At 37.2% G+C, this 22158-nt stretch overlaps 1 long non-coding RNA gene across 1 annotated transcript in view; it reads left to right on the top strand.

Annotated features, from left to right (window-relative positions):
- LOC132597519 (uncharacterized) overlaps nt 1-22158 on the top strand; it is a 180241-nt gene that overhangs the window by 154798 nt on the left and 3285 nt on the right. The window contains exon 7 of the long non-coding RNA XR_009564438.1: nt 18815-18951. This is a non-coding gene — a long non-coding RNA (uncharacterized lncRNA). The remainder of the gene's footprint in view (nt 1-18814; nt 18952-22158) is intronic.

A 22158-nucleotide genomic window follows, 5' to 3' on the forward strand; every position in this document is an offset into this window, starting at 1 on the left:
TGGTTCCAACCCGTCTGAGGTCTCTGTGTTTGTGGGCAGCGTGTAGTTAACTTCTCCCACCTGGTGTGAGCTTCAGCGTCTGCAAAATAACTCAAAGAAATTGTTATGTAAATATATCCCTTGCGGGGCTGGGGTGGGGTGGGGAACCAGAACCCTGCCTGAAGGCTGCACTACTGTTTTTTCTGACTGCCCCTCCTCTCCCTTCCCTGATTAGCAGCTGTTTGAACCTGACCTTTGGAACTCAGGGAAGGTCATGGAGGCTGAATGAAGCCTCTTTCCTGCCAACAGGAAATGGGGGACACAGAAAGGCTTTGGTACCCAGGTGCCCCTCAAGGTCCTCGTTTCATGAACATGGGCAGAGATGGGCAACGAAGTGCTTAGTCCTGAAGGAGTGATCTGGATGGTACGACACAGGATTCCTACATTGCTGAGTAAATTATGGATATTCAGGGAAATGCAGACTTTAAAAGAATGCTTTTGAAGAATAAATGGAATAGAGAAATGCACATGAAAAGTGAAGAAATTTCTACAAAACTCTATGTGGTACGATTGCAAATGAGCATCACATTTGCGTGTCTGCATCCTTGAGGATGAGCGCTTGGGTGAATATTGCCCACATCTGTGCTCTGAAATTTCTACCAGCGTGCTTACTTTACCCGTGTTTAACCACAGTGATTTGGAATTCACACGTATAAGTACTTTAGTTGCCATCAAATAGAACGTTATTGGATCCAGAAGAGACGTATGTTCAATGTGCTTGATTATCTCACTGCTCTTTGGATTCAGTGTCTTTATAATAACAATGATACATAGTTCCTGGTTTAAAAATCATCATCTTTGGCAGAGAAGAGACACATGTTCAGTATTTTAATATAGTATTGTGTATTATGCAGTGTATAATATTATTAGATTATTTTAACTTATTCCTTTCTTACTATATACTTGATTCAGTTGAGAACACTATAAAAATATTTCTGTGATATAGTATTTTGTAAGCCTCAGTTAAGTAAGTACTTCTTTTAGCTGCCTGGAGGTCTTCTTATAGGGCTGCTCAAGCCTTTGTTGTTTGTTCTGGTGGTGAGATCCTATTAATCCCCTGTGAGTATTTAACAAACAAATAAACAAAAAGCCCACTGAAGAGCTTTCTGGAGTAACCATATTGATTTACTGTTCACAATTGGACCAATTATGACTGCATTGCCGGAACATATTTTGAGATCTTCCTAGCTCTACTAAACTGATTCATTTATTTATTTTTGTAATCTCTAATCATAAATGTTCTAAATGTTGGTATGGGCCCGTAACATTATCATTGCTCCATGTCGTCTTGTCGATAGAGCAAAATACCCTTATACCAAGGTTCTACTCTCAAAGACAGGCATTCTGAATAATGGATTTTTCTTCTGATATACTGTTTTATTCTTCCTATCCTCCTTATTCTACTGATCAAAATGTATCCTTTCTTTAGTTACATATTTCTGACACCCTTTCTACTGAACATTGGAAAGAGATCTATTGTGTCACATTTATTGCTTAATAACCCATATTTGTGCCTTATAGGAAGACAGTAAGGGTCTAAATATGTCTTATACTCTTCCCACTTGAATTGTTTTACAAACTGTAAGAACCTTCCTTCAATTATTTAATTTTGTCAAAGAACTTGTACTGGTTGGAATTAGGTTTGCCTTCAGTAATTAGAAAATGTAGCGTAACAGTGGCTCAAGCAAGATATCAGTTTAATCCTGTCTGTCCTAAGGGAGTCATAACGTAGGCAGATAAGGGATGCAGTTATCTTGCTATAGTTCTGGTCTTGGTAACATCCTTTGGTTCTGTTTGACTTCTCAAGTAATAGCCATCTCTGCTTTCCAGGCAGCCAACATGAAGAAAGATGGATAAAGAAAATCTCTCTGCCTTTTAAACTATTTTTAATTAATATGATACACAGAAAGTTGCATAAATCAAATATACCACTAATAAGTTACCATAAGGCATTGTAACTATCACCCAATTAAGAGATAATAATCTTGCCATACGTCACAGAAGCCCTCTATTTGTCACCTCAAATCCCAACCCTCCCCTCCCTCTCTGATTATACCTGACTTTTATTATAAACTTACTTTTCCTCACAGATTTAACTCTTAAATGAATACAGCTAAGCTCATTATAATTTACTTTTACAACTATATTAGTTGATTTTAATCAATGTCATTGCCTCTATCTTTTATTTTTTAATTTTTTTGCCTGCAGTTTATTTGTTGAGGAACATCGATGTCTCGTCGAGTTTCTTACAGTCAAGGTTTTGTGGGTTGCATTTCCCTTGTACAGTTTAACATGTTCCCCCATCCTCTGAGTTTCATGTGAATTGTTAGGTGAATCCAGAGGCTGAGTCTGATTCGGGAATAATGGTTTTCCAGGACTGGCCAGGTGCTGTTATTTTCCTTAGGAAGCATACGATGCCCGTTGATGCTTGATACACACAGTTAATTAATGTATTAGGAGTTGCACAATGGCAATATTACAATTCCATTGTTCTACCTTCATTGAACTTCCAGAATACTTCTATTAAGGGAAATTGTGTCTCATCCACTGTTTGGTTACCCAGAGGTAAAGTCTGAATAGGAAAGGCACGACAAACACTAAATAATTTTATTTACTAGTTAAAAAAAGTAAAATTGGTTGCCTAGCATAGTACAGAGGTGACCAATTCAGTATTAGTTTGGAAAGTTAATGGGTAATGAGTTAAAGCATATTTGACTTGTTTTGATCCAGGTATTAGATTTTGATGTTTACATTTTCCACCCTTTGGCCAGTGGAAGCTCTTATAGTTGATTCCCAAATCCTTCACCCAATGCTCCATGATAGTTTCCTATCTCTCTGGTGCCACAAAATGACTCAGGTTGTCTTGTATATTCCTTGCTCTATTCCTAAAATCAGTCATTTTCCCAAGAAACCCTGATTTCCTTTAGTGGAAGTGGAAATTGTAGATCAGTACCAGGCTACTATGGATTGATGTCTACTGGATCAGTTATAATTTCTAGGTCTTTATAGTGGAACCTCATGAGTACAAAATTTTATGTCCATTTCAAATTCACTACTGCAGGGGTTTCCTTAATTTCTTCAATCCTGAAACTGGATTTTTTAAAAAATCCAAACAGAGCATCTGTGTTTTTTAAAGAACATTGTGAAGAAGAACATTGGACTACCACGTAATTACTGATAAGTTTTATTTCATATTACAGGTAAAATTTTCCAGAAATAACACTGTCATAAACACCAATATTTGATGACTGACATATGTTCTTCCCATTCTCACTTCATTTTTTCACAGCTGTACTTATCTACATTGTCAGAGCAGATAGCTATTACAAACTATACACCCTTCCATATATGTGTCTCTGTAATCTTAGTTCTGTGTGTAAAATTGTATATCTGAGGCTTACCATCAGTCTCTATATCAGTGCATTTCCAGTTATTTTGAATGTGTGATATCCAGTATGAAAACATTTAGGTAATAAAGACAAGTTCAGTTCATGGACAAAGTATTTACTAAGTTCTTGCATAGTGATGAAGTTTTATCTTTAGCCTTTAGAACTGAAAATCAGTTTGACTGTTTTAAATCATTCATTTAAAAATTTGTCCTTGATTATCTTAAGTATATTGTTCCATATTCTTCTGAAAAAAAGCTTCGTTTACAAAGTGACTAATGGCAAACTGATTTTATATCCCTTATGAATGACTTGGTTTTTCTGTCTGTATGATGAAAAGATTTAGGATTTATTCTTATATTCTTCAATATTAAATCATTTTGCTAGAATTGATTTCATTACTGATTATGAAGATTTAGCAGAGTGAGCCCTTTCAAACCATGTGTGTATGTAGCATATAAGCTATGTATTTATGTATTGTGTGTATGTATGTATGTATCTGTCTATCTATCAGGAAGCTATCCTTGAGTTGTAGTCTGTAGTGTTCCTTCTCTTCATTTGCTTTGATTTTTTAAAGATAATCCAATTACACATATTGAAACTTCTTTACCTTTTATCTTTTGTCATCCTTGAATCTTCTTTTTAAAATTTATCAACTTTTCATCTTGTTATTACTTGATAATTTTTTATAGCATTTGTTTTGTTTTGCTCGTATGGTTCCTTCGAGTTTGATCTTCAGTTCTGAAATGATACTTTTCCTGCATTTCTCATTGCTTCCTAAAATGCAATAAAACATTTTTGGTGTTTCTTTTTTTTAATATTTTCATAACATTTTGAATCTCATTTTGAAATATTAGATTATTATTTTCAGCTGTATCTTTCTGGAATGATTTCATCTTATATAGGAATGCTATTGTTATAATAGTCTCTTCTTTCTTACCAGAACTTTGGAGATTGAACTTAAATTTTTTTTTGTTTTTTCTTTGTTGTTTCTAAGCTAAGTTTTTTGAATGAGGCATGTTAGAGGATAGGTTGTTTTTTTTTTAAATTGAAAGTCTCCAGAGTTCCTTCTCCTGCATTTTTGTAAAGATCAACGACACGGTAGTAACTTCTGGTTTCAGTTTCAGGTTGTAAAGTCCTTAGATGCCGTCACTCCCGACACTCCTGAATTGCTTTGTCCAGTAAAACCTGGACAAACTAAATATCAGTGACTTTTCTTAGACCCATAAAAGAACTGAAGTCTCAGGGTAAACTGCCTCCCTGAAACCTGAAGTGACAGGTGCTTCCAGGTATCTTCTCACCTAGCTCAGGAGGCAGCAGAGCCCTAAGATGGGGGAAACATTTAAATACTAATTTTGATGAATGATAAAGGCTAAGTGGGAGCCAGCGTGAGAGTGAACTCCTGCAAGCTCCAGTCTTAGGGGCACGATACATTTTCATGGACCTTCCCTCTACGAAATGCATCAGGTTCTCATGGTGAAAAACTGAGAAAGGCACCCTTCTGGCTCTGGCATGGGGAGAGCAAGAAAACCACTTGGAAAGGAAATGCTAGAAATAAAAAAACAGAGTGCCAGAAAAGAAAGATGCCTTTGATGAGCTCTTCAGTAGACTCAACACAGCTGTGCAAAATATATACATACATATCAGTGAGCTTCAAGATAGGTCTATAGCAACTTCCCATACTTAAGTGCAAAAAGAAAAAATGGAGGAAAAAAGAATAGAGTATCAACAAATTTTGAGACAATGTCAAAATATATAACATATGTATAGTTGAAATATGAGACAAAAACTCGCATCTTAAACCTTAAGAACATAAAATAGGATTAAAAAAATAGGCATATCTTATTCAAAACACATACAACCAAAAAGAAAGAGAAAATCTTGAATTTATTGGTGAGAAACACCTTACACAGAGTGAAGAAGAATAAAAATTACAGTGAACTTCTAGATAGAAATCATGCAAGCAAGACCAGAGGGAAATGAAGTGTTTAAAGGGTTGAAAAAACAAACTACCAACCAACAATTTTATATCCAGTGCAATTATCCTTCAAAAATAAGGGATATACGAAAATACGCTGGCTTACTCTTAGACATCTCATGTATCTGCTCCTTTCCCCACTCTTATCTTACCCTTCCTTCCTTTATGTCTCTTGCTCTCATCCTGTTCAATGTGGATTCTATTAGCAGAAGTTGCTCTCATTGTGGAGATTCTCCTGGAATGGCACTTTGGTTGACTTTGAGAATTCATTGGCTAATTGGTGTCATGTTTAACTGACCTTAAGTATGATTTTCTTGCTGTTTCAGCTGCTATCCTCGCTTTTTTTTTTTTTTTTTTGCTGAACTTTTGATTCAATGCCTGTTTGTTTTTTGAGTTCTCAGGCCCGACAGATTCAATACTGTGTATCTGAGTCTTCCTGCACAATTTCTTTACCATAGACTCTTGTAACCGTTATCATGAAAGTCAGTATCATGAAAGATAATGGTGGTTCATTATCATGACCTCATATTGGGGGATTTGAGGAAAAATCTTGCTTCATAATCTTCTGTGGATGTTTGATATGGGCTTTTGTCTTTGTTATTCAGTTTTCCTTTCCTGGTTTTATTGTTGTATTTGTGCAGATTTAAAAAGCTATATCACCAATATTATCTTTCCAGGACCCCCTTTATGTTTTTTTTCCCTTTAAAGACACTTCTTCAAAGTGGCATAGAACACACATGCTTTCATCCCTTTCATCCAACTTAGTCATATTGCCAAATCTAGCTTTAACAGAATCTGTAAAATTTAATATTTACTCTGGGCTGCTATATACCCAATTTAAAACCATGTGTCCATTTCCTAAGGTAGCTTAAAACCATGAGATATTCTCCTAAGTTATTTTTGGAAGTTGAGGAAGGAAGCTAGCAGGACACAGAACCTTGTAAACTTTTGCTCTGAAAAAATGATAAACAGAATACACAATCCCTCATTCTGTAGCTCAGTAAGGACTCAGGGAAAAGGCGAATTCATCCGATTGCCAATATCAAATCAGTTGTCTCAAATCTTTGCTCATTCTATTATTACTCACTAAATTATTACTGATAGATTTTTTCCACTTATTTTGTTCTGTTTTCCCACAGAATTTTTCTCAACTTCTTATTTAAATCATCTTGATAAAGATAAAATTTCCTGAAATATGTCTTCTTATATTTATAAAATATCACCTTTTCTAAGGAGAAGACATAATCCCATCATTATATATAATATGTATATGAATATACATTTAGGAACTTGAATCTTCCATTATCTATATTTAGTGTCTTTCTACATCTTTCTGTTCAGATAAGATATTTATTAAGTAAAATAGGAGATTAAAATGTGATATAGGCTCTCAGTTTCTCTAGTTCCCTCTCAGTTCTTCAAGGACATTAAAGTTATGCATGATATTCCTTCTAGATTATTTATTCCCATCATTTCGTAGTTGGCTAATTTGTGACTCGTCTCATTTTCTACACTATTTGGGGTAGTTCTTATCATATGAATCAAATACATTTGAAAGTTTTCAACGGATTTAATAAATTTGGGGATGCTCTTCACTCTGACTATAGCATGCTTCATAATGAAACACGCCACCAGATGAGGCGTTTTGTAATCTCATTACGCTTCTAGTGTAGCTAAGGCATGCTGAACTGTTATGAGTCAGCATGGTGCAGTGGAAAGAATCCTGAACAAGAAGAGTTGATTACTGAGTCCCAGTCCAAGATATACTAATACCTTGCATTAGAGAAAGTGTATGTGAAGGCCTTCTACCCCCACTGCTAGATACGATGTATCTACGGTCATTAATCTTCCAGGAGGTGATGTAGTTATGTGTCTGTGCCTTAGGATCTTTGATCTAGTCCTTGGTTTCCAAACTTTCAATCGAAAGACCGTTCCACAATTGGAGAGAACACATCTTCTCTCTGGATGTTTGTCCTTCCATGCTGTAGAAGCTCAGTTAGTGCAATATTTCTAGCATTTCATGGCCCCTTCACTTCCTCTACCAGAAGAAGTAGACTTCTCTAGTAGGTAAATTGGAGGGGAAAAAAATGGCTTGGTATATCCTCTGTTTCCTTTCTTCATAAAACCGCCCTGTCTCAGAGGGCCCCCTACTGTGGGGTAGCCAATGCTAGGCCAGAATTGCTGGAGGGCCAAACCCTCCTCCTCTTTTGGAAGCAAGGAAGAAGAAAGAGGAGACAGCATGGAATACCCATTGCTTTCCTGTAAGCAGTGAATTTTGCAGCAGCACGCTCTGATCCTTGGAATAAGGCAGGTAAGCCGCAGCTTTCTGAGCCTAGCATAAAAAGCCCCAATATCTAGTAAATCAGCCTGTAAGCCATAAGAAATAAATAAATAGAGTAAAAATTGGGAAAGCAAATATAAGCAAGGTGAAAAGTCTTCTTGCATGGTCAGGATGGGAAACTAAATGTTTGTGGCCCTTTGTGACATACTAGGTTATACAAATTTAATATTACTTAGTTTTTAACTTTCGAGGCTTTGTGCCTCAGGAATCCTGAGGTTGTATAGTCCAGACTAAGGAGGCATAACAAAGACAAATTTCAAATATAGGGGAAAAAAAGACTTTCCGTATCCAAGAATTTAGACATTATAGGGTTGAACATCGTTTGCTACTATTATTAGTTTCTTGTCTAGGTCTTCCAGAGGGTTTTTTTTTTAAATAGATAAGTCATATATTTAAGTACAACATATATGTATTACAGAGCACAAGTGTGTGAGATGCAAAGTTCTAACTTGACATTTTTGGTGGCAAACAATATATGAGGTATTATTAGGCTGCCCTAATTATGTTGTTTTGAGTAGCTGTCAGAGAACACTAGGGGAATAATGGAGGGAATAACCTTGAATTCTTCCGTTTTTCCATGTGGCTCAAGAGTTACCACTGGCCCACTCCCTGTAACACACGTGAGGTTTCTATTGGATATGTAAGGCAGAAACATTATAGCAGATCTCATACTGAATTTAGTGCTCAGTGCAAAAAAAAAAAAAAAATTAAAACAGATTTTCAAAGGTGAAATGAAGATTAAAAGGTTTGTATATACCAAGATAAACTTTTTCTAGGATTTTCCTCCTATTTCATTTTATATTTGCTGGCTTTAATGCTAGAAAACTGGCATTAAGTGGCTGGCAGCCTAGTGAATGTAAACAAAATATTTTCCATCTACCCTGATTTACCTTTGACTTTTTGCAACAGTCTTTGCTGACATTAACTGTTGAGTTCATAAAATATTACTGGATACAAATTCTAAGGATCGACATTTGGCTTATTTTCTAAAGTTCATGGTTGAGAGTTTTCAGTACTTTGATATTGTATATACCCTAATAGTTATTTGGAGTCTTTAAAATAAAAGCCCATTTGAAACTGAACGTTGAGTTAGTGAGAAGTGAGCTGCCTGAAAAGAACAGCCAAATCTATGAAGTCCTAGGTGCAGTCATCCCACTTCTAACTGGGGACACAGAACTTCTCCAGCGGAAACTAAGCAAAATAGGAGATGGGAGCAAAAGGGACCAAGGTCTTATTAACTCACAAAGGAAAATCTTTTACAGTAAGTCTCCTGCATAAGAACCTTCATGTTGCGAACTTTCAAAGATGCGAACTTGCATTCTTATGTCCAATCACATAAGTTAGTTCACGTGTCTGGCGTACATTGTCACGTGCGTGCATCATCTACAAGTAGTTGTGCTTCTGTATACTTCACTGTACAGGACTGTGTGGAGTACAGTAGTACAGTATCTTTATTTCAAGCCCAGGATGTCCAGAAGCAAGCGTAAAAGCAGCGATGATGTAGCTGGTACTGCTGTATTTTCAAGGTACGTACTGTTAAGATTAAAAATGTTGTCTTTATTTTTTGTGTTTGTTTTTTATGTATTATTTGTGTGAAAAGTATTATAAACCTTTTACAGTACAGTACCATATAGCCCATTCTGTTAATGGGGTACCTAGGTTAACTTTGTTGGACTTATGAACAAATTGGACATACGAATGCGCTATTGGAATGGAACATGTTCGTATGTAGGGGACTTACTGTATCTCAGGATTTACTTTCTTTGGTATTTTACTTGCAGAAGAGTTTGCTTCTCAGGCTTTGATTTTGCTCTAGGATTTGGGGCATCTTGTAGCCGCTGTTGTATTCCTACAGTGTCATTGTGCACTTTTATTACAGTGTCTTTATGATATCATTTGATATTGTCAAACCTCTGGTGGACATACTGTATTGTGAGCATAACATGATATGAGTTGAGAAATACAACAGGAAATGAAGTTAGAGGCTGGGAAATGAAGTGATCTTCAGGTTAATAGGATTAATATTTTGTTCAGATGCATTTCAGAGATTTTTAAGGCAAAATGTAACTGATAATCTCAGTGACGTCTAAAAAGAGAAGTTACTGGTTTTGGCAGTGTGCATTTAGGAAGGTGAGGGCAGGAGTGACCACCTCTGCTTCCAGAGAGTCACAACAGGTACAGGGTATTTAATCCCAACAGGTACATAGAGAAAACAACTAGGAAATCTTGGAAATATGTTTTTTCTCAATCCCTGATGCTTTCTTTCATGTGACACGCAATAATGTGCAACTCCTGTCTTTTCTTTACTCTTTTACTAATTTGAGGGAGTGGAGTAGGTTACTTGATTGATAAATTTGCGAAGAGTAACCAGAGCATGACTTGTATCTCTTCCAAGTGAACTGACCATGAGGCTACAGAGATCTCTGCTCTTCCAAGGACCTTCCACACAGCCATACTTGCCCTAGACCATAAAATATGTAAACGGGTGGATAAGAAAGCCCATTTCTGACTTTAGTGAAAAGAATCTCTGCGAATTCCAAGTCTCATCCCAAAGCTATGAATGCTAACTGAGCCCAGGTTATGAGTTGTGTGTGTATGTTTCTCCAGAAACTCCTGAAAATCTCCAAGATCAGAAAATTAGAAAATCATAATTAAGGAAAGAAAAATCAGCAGGGTAATTATAAGAGTAACATTTGGAAAAGCAAGAGGAGTTGGGCCATTACCCTGTTGCCTGTGTAAACAGAACTGTGGATTGCAGGTTTCTTCTCAGTTTGAGTCCTAACAATTATAATTTAAATGAAGTTACTGAACTTCTTCCAGTGGTGGGGGGGAAGCTACAGTGGTACGTAAATGGAAAATTATAGCACTTAACGGATTATGTGCAGAAAGAAGAAGATAATGGCCTCAATTTTCACCCTAATTTCTTGAGAGCAAATGAAATGCAGTGCATAAAGATATGAGAAAAAAATGAAAGAAAACATAATAAAAACAAGGAAAGTCAAAAGCTGGCTGTTAGAGAAGATCAATAAAATTGGTGAACTGCAAGACAGACTGATCAAGAAAAAGGTCAGGACATCCCAATGTTAGTAATGAGAGTTAATATCACCGCAGATTTTATAGATAGGAAAAGGAAAATAAAATATTATGAATACATTTAAGTAAATAAGTTCAGTAGCTTGGAAGAAATGAAAATGTTCCTCAAAAGATACATGTAACCAAATCTCACTAACAAATAATAGTTAATACTTTAAAAACCCTCCACAAATCCTTTAGACCAAAATGGCTTTACTGATGAATTATACAAAAACATTTGGATGAAATATTATCAAACTCTTCAGGAAAATTTAAGTAGAATGAATGCTTCCAACTCATCTATGAGGCCAGCATTACCTTGATATCAAAAAAACAGACAAAAATATTACAAGGAAAGAAAACTATGGGCCAATATCCCTCATGAGCACAAGTAAAAACATTCTTTATAGCTTCTTAAAAGATTTAGAATACTTATGTAAATGTAATTCAACCATTTGTAAAAAGGATACTATATCATGACCAAATGGGGTTTATGCTAGCAATGCAAGAATGATTTACATTTAAAAAACAATAAATATTTTTCAGCATTTTAACAGACTGAAGAAGTAAAATTGTGGATTATCTCAAAGATGATGGAAAAATCATTTAACAAAATACAACAACTATTTCTGATCGAAACTCTTTTCAAACTAGAAATAGAATGGAACTTTTTCAACCTGACAAAGGCCCCTTCAAAAACCCAGAGCCGACACTTTAAAAATACTATATATGTTTCTCCCTAAGAACAGGAATAAGGCAAGAACATTTGCTCTCATACTCCTATTCAATCTTATAATATGATTCTAGTCAGTGCAATAGGCAGGAAAAAGGAATAGACGATAACTACATTAGTCACAGTTGTATCTGAATATGCCTTTACTTTGCATTAATTCTTGAATATGTGCTTGATAAAATTTTACACTGACAAACTTTTTCCTTCAGCACCTCAGAGAAGTAGTTCTGCCGATTTCTGGCTCCCAAAGTTTCTGATGAGAATTGAGCAAATATTTGGAATTACCGTTTCCCTGTCGTGTTCTATTTCTGCTTTTTAAAAATTTCCCTTTATTTTTGGTTTTTATCAATTTGAGTATGGTGAAACTAAGCATGGATTTCTTCATATCTACTATTCTTGGAGTTTACTAACCTTTAGAAATGTGTATACTTATTTTTTTCACCAAATTTGGAAAAATTCAGGTGGTCTTCTTTCAAATTTTCTTCTCTGTTCTCTCTAGAATGCCAAGTGCATAAGTATGCACGTTCACCGTTTTGATATTGTTCAACAGTTCCCTCAGTCATCATTTATTTTTCTCTTTTCTTTAAATAAGGTAATTTCTATTGGTCTTTCTTCAAATTCATTAAGTTTGTTCTCTTGTTATCTCCTTTCAATTATTATATACTTCCAAAGATATTTTTTAAATTTCAGAAATTGTGCTTTTTATCTCTAGAATTTCCATTGGATTCTTTTTCATAGTTTTCATAGTGACTGTTTCTCTCCTGAGACTTCCTACTCAGGAAGTAGAAGTCCTACTGAGAAGATATTGTCCTTTACCTCATCAAGCACACTTATAATAGTGGTTTTAAAATTCTTGCCTGCTAACTGCTAATTTCAGCATCTTGGGCTGTTGATTTTATTTCCTGTTGAGAATGGGTCACATTCTTTGGTTCTTGAAATGTTGATTAATTTGGGATTTTTATCCTCCCTTAGGCTAAAGGCATAAACAAGTTTGTGTATTTTGTTCGGAATAGTTATTATCTGCATGAAGCTTGCTTTGGTAGAGATTACTCCAGCATGCTAGAAGAAAAATAGTCATATATTGGCATTAACTCACTCTACAAAAATATTTTATTTTAGTTAACTACACAATGCATTTTCCATTTCATGCATACTTAACTTTTGTTATTCTTTATTCTTTCTTGCATTTCCGTGCTCCCTTCTGGGATCATTTTTCTTCTGAATATTATAATATTTTCTTTAGCATAAATTTTGCTGGTAACAGCTTCTCTCCATTTCTGTTTTTCTGAACATTTCTTTTTTTTTTCTCCACCTTAATACTTGTTGGTTGTTTCAGCTGGCTATAGATTCTTGTTAGAAGGTAAGTTTTTGAGCACACTGAAAATAATAGTTTGTGATCTTCTGATTTACATTGTTTTAATGTACTATCCATCATTATTGACTCTGTAAAAATACTTTTTTCTGTTAAAAATGTTCTCTTGTATATATATATATATATTTTTTTTAATTATAATATGCCTAGGTGTTTTTTTTTTTTTTCTTTTTCTTTTTCCTGCTTGGTATTTGCAGAATATCTTAAATCTCTGCTTTGTTATCTTTTGCATTATCATTTCAATTGCTTGAATCCGGCTGTCTCTCCCGTGTTCCTCTTGATTTCCTTTACACATACATTTGACTTTTATATTATGACACTTGTGTCCCTTGGGTTATTTTCTGTATTTTATATTTTTCTGTATTTCTGGACTTCTCAATATATATTTTTCTCATCTGTCTTCAAGCTCACTAATCTTGTTTTTGACTAGGCTAGGCCCTATCTATCTCTACCCACTCAATAACTTCTGAACATTTTAGAGTTCTGAATTTTTAGTTCTAGAATTCCTGTGTGTTATGCTTTTTATATATTCTATTTAGTTGCCAATATTATCGGACTTATTTTACATATCCACAAATATTTAAGGTCTATATTAAACACTTTGCTTTTCTGAACACAGTTCAGTTTGTGTCTGTTTTAGTTATTTTTTGTCTCTTGTTTTGTGGTTATATTTCATATGCCTGAGTTTTTTAAGTTGCAACCCTAATGTTGTATGTGAAAACAATACAGACATCATTTGAGACCTAGTATAGTGTTATTTATCATTTAAGGGATTTCTCTTTGCTATAGGTAAGAAACTAGAGTTACTGACAATTCCGGGTTATGTTATTCCAATCAGGCTGCAGTCTTTGCAAGGGCCAATTTATTTCCAGTTCACTTTTGTTCCTATCTTACAACCTTTCTGGGTCGCAAACCAAAGGTGGTAGACCGGGGTGATTTACATGTGCTTTTTGTAGGTGGGCCCTAACTTCAACTTGCCTTCCTAGTCCTATGATGACTTTTTGATAGTTCTGCACAGCTTTTCAATTCTCTGGGCACCTCAGGAGGAGTGTTGATTTGGCTCGAGGATGTAAGTGACACCAAATGTGACCTTTAGCATTTTATGCTTCTTTATTTCTTCTAGTTTTTGCTTTGTACATTTTCACTGCTTTTTTTTTTTTTTTTAAGCTCTCTGAGGCCTCAACCATATTTCCTTAAACATATTAGTTTTTCTTAGAACAGCTTTTCTAATTATTCTCTTTAGGACAGATTTTCTGAGTTACATTCCTATAGATACTAGAGACAAAACAATACAATATAATAAGTTGAGAAAAATAAAATCTAATTTACTTTCTGAAACATTATTCATTGATGCATTTCTTGCCACAGAATTCATGTTATAATGCTTCCAGAGATCTTCCCTTGGGAGGGCTTTCTATGGCATTTTTCTACTGATTGACTTGAATTCAGCAGTTGGCACATACCTTCTATGGAGCGTTTAGGAAGGTGTTTAAACATACTGCGATATACAGTACTAAAACTATAGTATTGCAACACATAGTATTATAATATATTGTGTTAAAAACAAGACGACAGGCCCCAGGAGTCACTTCTCTAAGCCCCACCGGATGGAAGCTTGATTACGGTTTCAGCTTTCCCAGAAATAGAACCCGAAACTGGTCGATCAGGAATCACCTGGTCAGCAGTTAGCGAGGTCATCTGCCCGATAGACCCCTCCCAACCCCTAAAGGAGGGTGACCTTGACACAACCAGTCCGCTGTTTGCTGGTATAACTTCCTTGCCTCTGCTCCCTTCTGCCAATAAAAGTCTTTGTTTTGTACAGCTTCTAGGAGCTCCTTTCTGCCTGCTAGATGGGATGCTGCCTGTATCACGAATAGGTGAATAAAGTCAATAAGATCTTTAAAATGTACTCAGCTGAATTTTGTTTTTTAACAGTAGTAAACATAAATTAGTCTAGGTTGCCAATACAGGCTTGGACTTAGGCAGGCTGAGTTTATCACCTACTAGTGTTTTGACCTGGAACAATTTACCAAATATCTCTGTGCCTTAGATTTTTCAGCTGTTGAATGAAGAAAACAGTATATTCTTAGAAAGTTTATGTGAGTTAAATATGAAAGCAGTACGAACACTGAGTATTAATATGGCCCAAATACCCCATCACCATTTTCAGAGTATTTTATTTATTCTTTTACTCTACGTATTATATCCTTTCCTAGGATTTTCTTGAACAACAATAGTCTTTAGTATTGTCTGTCAGTCAAGCATTTGACACATAAACATTTAAAATAATTATACTAATAGTCTCATTTATCAGATATGAAGAAATTAACCATCAGGTTTGGGAATATAAAGTTATATACATAGTGAGGGTTTTTTCTCCTCTTCAATAAATAAAATAAAAAATAGGGTAAAGTGTGTGCAAAGATAAAATCCAAAGAAAGGCAAAAATCAGCAGCTTTGGCTAAATATAATAAATATTCCAGAGGATAAATAACACCCCAGACCCCAAATGTCACCAATAAAGAGTAGAAATAATAATAAGAGAGAAAGAAGTACTGGGGTCAAGTTAGCTAATAAAGTTGACCTTTTTACAGGTCTGTGAAATAATCATCCATCTGTTTACTGTGTCTAGATGTTCTAAGTGCTTTCATATAATGGCTCATAATTTTCCCAACTCCCCAACTCCCTTTTTTTTTATTTTGGAGGGAAGAGATCATTATGCTTCCTCCACAAAGAAATTTTCCTCTTCAACCACCGATCTCCACCAATACCGCCCCAAATGTATATTCAATAGCATAAAAATGCTTGCTTTTTAGCACTATGCTGTTTAGTGTTATGGATGGCTGCTATACACAACCTAAACTTCCTCAGTGTTTGGCTATGAAAGAAGTTCAAGGAGGACCCAGCATTGCCCAGTCACTAAGTTTTGTCCTTCTACCCCCCAATTATCTGCTACAAACACACATTACTATCCATCCTCATTGCCACAATTTCTCCATGGTTACAAGCATCTCGCAAGGAAGAAAGTGACAGAATTGTGTGTTCTCTCCTTGCCCTCAGTCTTGCTTTTTCTAATGTATTCTTCACAAAGCAGCCAGAGTGAAATATTTAATAAGGATTAGTAACTTCACTCTCTTGCTTAAAATAAAGCAATGCCTTTTTCTAGGCATCAGAACGAGTGCAAACTCCTATCATAATGTACAAGAATACCTTCTAAGAGACTTTCCTTTCAAAGACGTACCCGGTGTTTCTAAGAGCTGCAACTCAGGCCGCTCTCTGCCGTGCCCAGTACATTCCTCACATACCTGGCTCTTTCCCGGAAACTTTATCTGTCAGGCTCTTATTTGGATGCACCGTATACTAGTCACCGTGCCTGGAAGACCCTTCACCAGCCTTCCTAGCCTTCCCCCCAGGTCTATCTTCTGAACATCTCCAGGTCTCACTTTAAATATCACATTACCTGTAAAGCCTTTCCTCACCCTGTACCTTTCCTTAGGAAATAAACTGACTTCTGCATCTGTATTTACCTGTTTCTGCTGTAACATAACATGTCTTTCTGATTTGCTTTTATACAACAAGTGTCCTAGTATTTGGCACACAGACAATAATTAAAATAAGATTTATTACTGAAATGATTTTTCCCATTAGACCCAGAAATCAATCATGAACTCCATATATCTGACCTGCAACTGAGAAACAGGAGTTCTCATGACTTACCCTTCAAGTGTTCGTTCACTGGATCACCCCAGAGCACGTTGGCATTATAATTATAAAATAGTTTCATAGAATTTCTCACGACATCCCAGAGTAAGGAGACAATACAAGTAATTTATTTTCTGAGCAGCTTCTCCTATATCTCTCTCCCTTTTTTGTAATTGATTAACAAGGTCAGGGATCAGGGCAAGCTGGGAATTTTAGACCTGATTTTGAGGAGAAAAATGAGCTTTCAGAAATACCCGCCCTTCACCTCAGACTGTGCAGTCTCAGCATAACGCATTTAGGGCATTGTAAGGAGCAGCCTATTGTTTCTGGAGATAAAGGGCTAGAGAAAAATGATGCGTACCTTTTCCCAAGGAGCTTACATACCAGACAGGGAAACTGACATTAAACCAATAATGTGTACAAACTGAGATGTGTATTCTGAAAATATGAAACATGGTTTTACAGGCGCTTAGAACAAAGGGCTATGATCTAAACTGCTATTTGAAAGAAAAGCTTGATTTGAAATTAGAAGATGATAAAAATTTAACTGGAGAACAGGTGGAGAATTCCAGATGGAGAAACAGGATATGCAAAGACCTTGAATTAGCAAGAATCACTGCACAGCCCTGGAGCTGAAGAACACTCGGGAGGGGAAATGCAGAGCCAAGATGCTTATCAGCTTTGGGGAAGATTTTATTTTATCTTTGTCCTAAGAGCCGGTGGAACCATTGATACATTTTAAAGACAGAGATGAGATGACATAATCAGATTTTATTTGTGACTTGATATCTAAAAAAATCCCTATGGTTTAGCTTATCACCTCTCTTCATTCTAGTTCAAGAAGATGAATTAAATTACCGGAAGAACAAACAGAATGATCATATCCACTGAGATTCCTCAGTGCTTACTAGGTTGGCTGGAAAGAGGCATTAAAGAATTGAAATGAAATCCCCTTTGGTAGCTTCACATACTGTCCCCTTGACAGTCAGTTTTGGTTTTGTTTCTTAGGTTCTTTTTTTGAAGCTATGAATCCTTTGAGCATAGAACAGAAACTTTACTGCCAGGCATACACACTAGTATGATATTTGAAGACGTAAAATCCTAATTTAATTTGATAGGAAGAAAGAAGTTTGAAGCCATCTTTAATTAAAAAAAAAAAAAGGGCTTCAGAGGTCAGTGTTTTGTATCAGAATTCAAAACAACTATAATAACCAGAAACTAGATAGCAGTATAAACACTATTCCTTGGGGAAAGTATATATGATTGAAATAAAAGTGCTTGGATATAAACATGATATTTAAACAGGGGTAGAACAACAATATGATCAGCTATATACAAAGTGATTTAATCTAAAGCAAAATCTTTCAGCATTTGCATTCCATTTTCTATAGTTTATAGTATTGTCACGATACTGTCTCTTAAAATTTTAAATCACACTATATCATACCTGGATGTTTAAAAAGCAAACAAGGAAAAACACGTTTAACATTCTTTATCTCAAATAAATGATTCTTATCTAAGAAGAAATGTAATTTTATGAATTTTCTGAGTATTAAAAAAGGGGCTCAAGTATAGTCTGTGGTTTGTAAAGTTTAAGAATTATTTTCTACATGCTATACTTTGAATATTTAATTTATAATTATTTGTGGTATTTCATCATTAATGTATTTCAGAGAAGTTATAAAATAAAAGTAAAATCTAAATGTAACGGCATTGATATACTTCACGTTGCTGGTAAGGTAGAAAAATCCACTGTCACCATACTTATTAAGTAGAAAGAACATAGGCATAGAATTAGAACCAACATCGAGATCAAGCTTTCTTCAAAGTTTTACATTGGGTATTACATTTATATATATAAATGAGTAAAATATGCCCTACTCATAGGAAAAGTGTAAGCATTCAGTGTTATAGCAGAGAAGAGGTAGTCCTCTCACCTGGGTAATTGGAAGAGGTTTTACGAAAGACCATTGACAAAGAAGTGGCTAGAGTTTAGGAAAACCACATGGCAAAGGGTGGCAATCCAGGGCTGGTAACCACAAAAGAAAGAGTAGGTTGAAAGGCCTAACAGGAGACTTGGTCTTGAGTGGAGGACACAGACCCCATGAGGAATTTTGCATGAAGGGACTGATGTATTACATATACTGACCTTACTCTCCCATTTTTTCCTTCTCTCTGGATCTTCTACCAGTGCGTACCTCTGGCCAAACTTACCTGGAAGCTAGAGGATAAAGGATGCATGTATACAACCTTTATAGCTCAGCCTCCTGGGACATAGGAAGGTAGAGTACAGAGAAGAATAGAAGCAAATGGAAGAAATACAGCTCAGTAAGTGCCAATCGATTTAAGTATACTTTTCTGGTTGAATGAGATGTTTCACAAATTATACACTTGATACATTTTCACAAAGTGAAATGCAATCAATTCAGGAAGCAAGATAAATAAATGGTATTGGCAATGAGAATACAGGAAATGTGTCGACCGAAAACATTGGAAATTATTTTTCTTGAGCTGTGAGCAGCCATTGAGCCTCTCAAAACTGGAAGTCATTGGGGCTTCCCTGGTGGCGCAGTGGTTGAGAGTCCGCCTGCCGATGCAGGGGACACGGGTTCGTGCCCCGGTCCGGGAAGATCCCACATGCCGCGGAGCGGCTGGGCCGGTGAGCCATGGCCGCTGAGCCTGCGCGTCCGGAGCCTGTGCTCCGCAGCGGGAGAGGCCCTAACAGTGAGAGGCCCGCGTACGGCAAAAAAAACAAAAACAGAAACAAAAAAACTGGAAGTAATTTCCCTTGCTGATGACACGGAGCCCTTCTCTCCCTCAGCCTCCTGAATCCCTTTCAACACTTGTGCCTTGAATTCTAGCTGTTTTAGGGAGAACATTTTGGAACAGGGCTGAGGTGTCCAAGGGGAGCTGATGACATATGCACCTGTCCAAATAGGTAGGAACTTGGGGAGAGGAGAACTCAAACTTTTATGACTCCACTGGGTACAGGGACTCAAGTCACTACTGTATCCAGTATCGGGTAGGGGGTGGGGATGGTGCTGCTTCATCTGGATTTGAGTGATGGTGTTTCCTCAGGGTTCTCAAAGAAAGTTAAGGTGACCTTGTAGGGGGACCCCTTTGGGCCAGTTTTGTGCTCTGCTGTTGTTGCCTCCACCCCTGAATATATACTGGAAATTAATGTGTCGTATGCTTGTACTTCTCCATCCCAAAGTGCCAAATTGGTTAGATGCACCCTTTGAGAAGTGCTATTGGGACATATAGTTCCTTACTGTCTCCTGTTCCCTCCCAGGTGGTCCAACAGAAACAATTTGGGAAAGATGGGGAATCACAGCCCTAATTAAAGACCTAAAGGCAGCAGGGTTAAGAAGAGATGTGATAACATCTCTGGGCAGTGGCTGAAGTACAAAGAACTTACTTTGATAGACACGGTTAAAGGACATGGTAAATTTTAAGTATAAAAGTTGTAAATACATATGAAGTCCCCCTTTTTGAGCTACTTAACAAATCATTTTTTTGTGCTTGGTGCAGGCAGTAGTCAATGTAGTTAAGATTATTTAAGGATGACTCTCCTAATGCCAGAGACAACATCTCCTGGCAGTAGCCCTGTGTGCCAAGCAATAGGAGCAGCTGGATCTACAGGCTTACAGAGGGTCATCATGAACTGAATTCACTCCTTGGGCCTAGTGTCCCAGCTGTTCTAGATGGTGGGGGTGGGGCTGAACCATCACACAGGTGAGGGCCCTCGGTCGCTGTCTTGGACATTACCAATGCCCTATATTCTGTACCACTGGCAACGAGGGACCGACACTAACTCACATGCATGTGGCATGGCCTCCAATAGATGTCTGCAGTTCTCCCCTGCCATTGGCCACCAGTGATGGGTCAAGATATAGGACACTTCCGATATCCAGCATTTTCACTGTGTGGGTGATGTCCGATCGATCAGCAGCTCAGAACTTCAGTCTTAAGGTCTAGATGTGATGTTATCATAATCTACCAGCAGGAGTGGCTGAGAAACCCTGACAAAATGCAGATCTGCTCACCAAATCAAGTTCGCTGGGACTGTGTGGGTGGATTCCCAATGCAAGGTCCCTCCAGCAGTCCGGGGAAGACTTAATCCCCATCACTAAGAAGGAGACCCAACACCTGTGGAAGTTTTGGGAAATCGGAGGCAGTAGGTGCCTCACCTGGGCATTCTCCTTGATCTTTTATGCCGGCTCCCTGCAAATTCACATGCTCTCAGTGGGCCCAGACCAGCTGTGGTGTGCGTGCTCTACCTCTGTGGCCTCTGCAACGGTGAGTATCCCTCTGGGCTACAGTCTCTGGGGCTTTCTCCTCATTGCAGGATTACTCCACTGAGAGTGTGCTTGTCCTGTGCTTCTCCACTGGTTACTGACACCTCCAGTCCTTAAGGCCCTTGCTTTGACGCCCCAGCTGTAAGCGCTGCAGAGGGCCCTCAGGCAGAAAACTACAAACGCGTAAATGTCCTTCACTGCCATTTCTGTCTTTCACAAGTAGACTCTTCAGTTACTCCCTTCTTTTGGTGACACTAGAGTGCTTTCAAATAGATTTTTTTTTTTAGGCTTTATCCTTATTGTCCACAGGAGGTTTAGTCTGACGATCTATTCCACCATTACCAAAACCTGGAACCTCTCATTTTTTAAATTTACATTTCCCTAGTGACTTAAACACATTTCCATGTGTTTAATGGCATTTTGGATACCTGCAAGCTACTTGTTCAAGTTTTAGCTCATTTTTCTCTTGGGCTGCCTTCTTTGGTTATGTAGACCTAGTTCCTTCCCTTTGACCTCTTAGCATCAGTGGTTTTTAGCTTGAAGTGTGGGCTCGCATTCATATATTTTTGAACTTTTAGCTACAGGCTAACCGTTAGGATATCATGTATTTTCCATTTTTAGCTGAACTTACTTTGTTGAACCTGTGCGTTTGGAATACACACCGTAGTTGCCAAGTCTGTCTGAAGCCTTGCCATTAGGAGAGTCATCCTTAAATAACCTTAACTACATTGACTACTGCCTACACCGTGCACAAAAAAAATGATTTGTTAAGTAGCTCAGAAAGGGGGACTTCATATATATTTATAACTTTTATACTTTAATTTTTTTTTTTTTTTTTGCGGTACACGGGCCTCTCACCGTTGTGGCTTCTCCCGTTGTGGAGCACAGGCTCCGGACGCGCAGGCTCAGTGGCCATGGCTCACGGGCCCAGCCACTCCGCGGCATGTGGGATCCTCCTGGACCGGGGCACGAACCCGCGTCGCCTGCATCGGCAGGCGGACTCTCAATCACTGCGCCACCAGGGAAGCCCTATAACTTTTATACTTTAAATTTACCATGTCCTTTAACCGTGTCTATCAAAGTAAGTTCTTTGTACTTCAGCCACTGCCCAACACTCCTTATCTCCTTCCCGAACTACCTCAACAGATTGGATTTATTCTTAATTTCTCCTGCAGTATATCTTTGATAAATAAAATATTGGAGACACATAAAATCTTTGATACATATCAAGTTATCA

This window comes from Globicephala melas, chromosome 6 (assembly GCF_963455315.2).
Source record: "Globicephala melas chromosome 6, mGloMel1.2, whole genome shotgun sequence".
Taxonomy (NCBI): domain Eukaryota; kingdom Metazoa; phylum Chordata; class Mammalia; order Artiodactyla; family Delphinidae; genus Globicephala; species Globicephala melas.